The sequence below is a fragment of the Melanostigma gelatinosum genome, assembly GCF_949748355.1.
Source record: "Melanostigma gelatinosum genome assembly, chromosome: 19".
Taxonomy (NCBI): Eukaryota; Metazoa; Chordata; class Actinopteri; order Perciformes; family Zoarcidae; genus Melanostigma; species Melanostigma gelatinosum.
Window position 1 is genome coordinate 22,057,655 of NC_136652.1, and position 4,778 is coordinate 22,062,432.

Here is a 4,778-nt window from a genome sequence, read left to right on the forward strand (position 1 = left end):
TCGTTTTTATTTGCTGAAAACTATTTTGCATGTATTGTATTGGTTGTATGAATAAATATCTGTCAGCTAAATCCACATATTAATCTTTTCCCTCAGCGTCGTAGAGCGGAGGGTTTGATGTGACAGATCCCAGCAGTCTGTCAGGTTATTAATGGAGCGTGGATTTCAATGTCGGGAGATAATACGCCTCTAAATTCCGGCAGTGCCTCTCGCCTCCCAACAGCTGCTCTGATTTAATGCACTCAGCTTCTGTGGGTCAACCTGAGCTCCATCGTGTTCAAACTACAAATCAGACTTTGGTATTTATCGGCGACTGTGATGTGAGTCCAGACAGAGCTTCAACTCTTCTATTTAAAGGTTTTACCTGCGTCTGTTTGCGCCTCATGATACTAAATATCAGAAACACTGAAGCTTTGAGGGATGGCTAACGAGTCCCGCCCTGCTCTGCTGTGATTGGCTGGTAGTAGCTAGTGTTACTGTGCTGTGATTGGCTGGTAGTAGCTAGTGTTACTGTGCTGTGATTGGCTGGTAGTAGCTAGTGTTACTGTGCTGTGATTGGCTGGTAGTAGCTAGTGTTACTGTGCTGTGATTGGCTGGTAGTAGCTAGTGTTACTGTGCTGTGATTGGCTGGTAATAGCTAGTGTTACTGTGCTGTGATTGGCTGGTAGTAGCTAGTGTTACTGTGCTGTGATTGGCTGGTAGTAGCTAGTGTTACTGTGCTGTGATTGGCTGGTAATAGCTAGTGTTACTGTGCTGTGATTGGCTGGTAGTAGCTAGTGTTACTGTGCTGTGATTGGCCAGTGTTGCTGACGATATCAATGTGCGTTCCTATACGCTGAAGAGCATGGAGAAGAGTCTCTGGTGTGGAGGAAGTTGTTAAAATTCACTCATTTAGCGGCTGGCTAGTTAGCTAGTTAGCTTACTAATTCCACCATGCTTTCATGCTGCACTGGTTACAGATATGGATGTATTCACAAGGGAGAAGTTTGTGTGTCCAACAAAGTCTCAGGGCAGTTTGTGAAGGCAACAACCTACCAACCAGCCAATCAGAGCACAGTGGTTCTAGCCAATCACGGCATAGTAGAGTGGGAACAGGCAAAGAAGACACTCCTGGGAAAATGTAACGCATTGCTAACGAGGCTTCAGACATTTAATCGTGTTTATCATGTGTGTGTGTGTGTGTGTGTGTGTGTCGTGGGGACATAAATCTGTTTACACAGTCACTGTGGGGACTCGCCTTCTTTCTGGGGACAAAATGCTCGTTTCAACAACATAAATCACTATGTTTAAGATTGAGGACTTGGTTTAAGGATACATTAAGGTTTAGGTCTAGATTAAGTTAAGGTTGATGTAAAATTAAGGTTTAGGTCTAGATTAAGTTAAGGTTGATGTAAAATTAAGGTTTAGGTCTAGATTAAGTTAAGGTTGATGTAAAATTAAGGTTTACGTCTAGATTAAGTTAAAGTTTAAATCAGGGTTAGGATTAGCAAGTAGTGGTGTGGTTAGTGATGGAAACACAACTGTGTGTGTGTGTGTGTGTGTGTGTGTGTGTGTGTGTGTGTGTGTGTGTGTGTGTGTGTGTGTGTGTGTGTGTTCAGTGGCTGTTTGTCCTGACGTCTCTGTCACAACATGACGGCTGCCACCGTTATTGTATCTGGTCAGTTAAAATTAGCCGTCTGAGCCGGCCCCCACTTTGTCTCTCACACACACACACAAACACACACTCAGAACACACAAACAGAACACACACAGAACACACACACAGAACACACCTGCTATAGTCTCATCTATTCTGAGAGTGTCCAAATAAGGACACACATGCTACACACACACACACACACACACACACACACACACCTACAAACGCACTATATGAAAGATTTGGACTCTGTGTGTGTTTTTGTAACTCTAGTTTGTTTACCTGCTTCATGTCACACTACACCCCCCCTCCCCCAATGCTGTCATGAACCCCCCCAAGTAAAATCTGACCCCACCCACCAAGTTACATCCAATCACAGTCCCTCCCTGAATGTCAAACTACTACCTGGTGGATATATTCTACAAATGTGTGTTCCCACATTAAATCAAAACCAAAGGGAGGTGGACTAAATAATGGAAATACCACAATAAAAGCGGATAAAGGCAGATTACAAAGTGAGTCATATTAAGATAAAAGCTTATTCAGCAAATGAGCTTTAAAAAGTTTTATGTTGTTTTTTCAGGTAAAACTCATTGTTTTCTTGTTGTTTGAAACACAAGATATTGAAATATGTTTTTATCCTCTTTATGTCAGATTAATGAAATACATTAGCTTCCAAAGCAGCAACAAGCGTTAATAGTGTATCAAATTTGAATATAGTGGAGTCAAGATGAGCAGAAATAGCTAAAAGAATCAATTTCTCATACAGAAGAATGTGGAATCAGGAAAAAAAAAACTGTTTAAATGAATGTAACTACCGACAGCACAATAGAGGCCGAAAGGTCATGAAATCTTGAAGTAACAAAGTGAACTGTCTGAAGCAATACATGACACGTAACGTTGAACTACATGTCTCAGAAATAAAACAGCTCAAAGATCTTTAGAACAGTTTTGGCGTCATGGACGAATCACACATTAACCCTCAGCTTCCTGCCACATTAAGAGAAAACAGCCTCTAAATGCATTGAATGTATATTGATCATCATCCTGCTGATAGAACATCACAGCCTCTAAATGCATTAAATGTATATTCATCATCATCCTGCTGATGGAACATCGCAGCCTCTAAATGCATTGAATGTATATTTATCATCATCCTGCTGATAGAACATCACAGCCTCTAAATGCATTAAATGTATATTCATCATCATCCTGCTGATAGAACATCACAGCCTCTAAATGCATTAAATGTATATTCATCATCATCCTGCTGATAGAACATCACAGCCTCTAAATGCATTGAATGTATATTGATCATCATCCTGCTGATAGAACATCACAGCCTCTAAATGCATTAAATGTATATTCATCATCATCCTGCTGATGGAACATCACAGCCTCTAAATGCATTAAATGTATATTCATCATCATCCTGCTGATGGAACATCGCAGCCTCTAAATGCATTGAATGTATATTTATCATCATCCTGCTGATAGAACATCACAGCCTCTAAATGCATTAAATGTATATTCATCATCATCCTGCTGATGGAACATCACAGCCTCTAAATGCATTGAATGTATATTCATCATCATCCTGCTGATAGAACATCACAGCCTCTAAATGCATTAAATGTATATTCATCATCATCCTGCTGATAGAACATCACAGCCTCTAAATGCATTAAATGTATATTCATCATCATCCTGCTGATGGAACATCACAGCCTCTAAATGCATTGAATGTATATTCATCATCATCCTGCTGATGGAACATCACAGCCTCTAAATGCATTAAATGTATATTCATCATCATCCTGCTGATAGAACATCACAGCCTCTAAATGCATTAAATGTATATTCATCATCATCCTGCTGATGGAACATCACAGCCTCTAAATGCATTGAATGTATATTCATCATCATCCTGCTGATGGAACATCACAGCCTCTAAATGCATTGAATGTATATTCATCATCATCCTGCTGATAGAACATCGCAGCCTCTAAATGCATTGAATGTATATTCATCATCATCCTGATAGAACATCATAGTCTGACTGAAAGCCTTGAAAAGCTGAAGTGAAGAACAAAGTATTTCACTGTGACTTTGCAGGATATTTACAGACAGTGACAAAGCAACTCATGGTGGCGTGGCAGCCATCATGGAAGTCCTCCATGTCATAGTGTTCGTACATTAAGTCATAATTATTACACAGTATTAATAGAGCAGCATTTAAGTGTCACCAAACCAACCAACAGGTAATTTTAATGACTATAAAGGAATTTTTAAAACTTTTTTTTTGTTCCGAACAAACAAAGAAGCAAACGATGACGCTTGTTTTGTGGAATCTCAGCGACGTGAATGAAAAACACGAACACACTCTTTACTGGAACAAGAGATTTCTAAAGAGGAAGAGAAAAGACAAAACACTTACCGGGATCAGTGGAGCGAAGGAGAGGAAGTGAGGAAGAGACACAGAGAGGCAGAGGAAGGAGAGACGAAGGGGAGGAGGAGGAGGAGGAGGAGGAGGAGGAGGGCTCGACGACAGCTGACCCCCAAAATAACCTGAGAGGCTCAGCTCACACTGAGGACACAAGGGTGTGTGTGTGTGTGTGTGTGTGTGTGTGTGTGTGTGTGTGTGTGGGGTGGTGGGTGGTGGGTGGAGGGTGGAGGGTGGTGGGATATTATTATGGGATATTATTATGGGATATTATTATTGGATGGAAGCCTGAAGACGGAACGATCTCAACATGAACAGACATTCCTGGTCCCAGGAGGATGTGTCGGACAGCGACTCCAGCAGATAAGCGGTTAAAGATAATAGATTGACGTTGACACACATTTAGGTATTTATTCTTATTTATTTATTCTCGCACATTATAAATATGTTTTCTCATTTATGTTGTGAACATTTGCACGTTCTTTAATCAATTCAGCACATTCCATCCTCTTCATTTTAAACACTTCAGAATATCTATATTTGACATATTTGAATGGACTAGATCTCTTCTTTACTCTTACTTTGTTTATTTTGACATTTATGCACCAAAAAGGCAAATATCTGGTGTATGAAAACCTGGTTCTGATCAGTTTTACTAATATATAACAACAAATAATAACAGAAAAGGAGGTTATC

General features: G+C 40.1%; 1 protein-coding gene across 2 annotated transcripts in view; it reads right to left on the reverse strand.

The window, feature by feature from the left end:
- Positions 1-4,130, reverse strand: part of txlnba (taxilin beta a) — a 12,491-nt gene extending 8,361 nt beyond the window's left edge. For both annotated transcript variants that reach the window (XM_079291350.1, XM_079291349.1), the window contains exon 1: positions 4,077-4,130. The gene's annotated coding sequence lies outside the window, so the exon portion shown is untranslated. The remainder of the gene's footprint in view (positions 1-4,076) is intronic.
- Between the last annotated feature and the right edge of the window lie 648 nt (positions 4,131-4,778).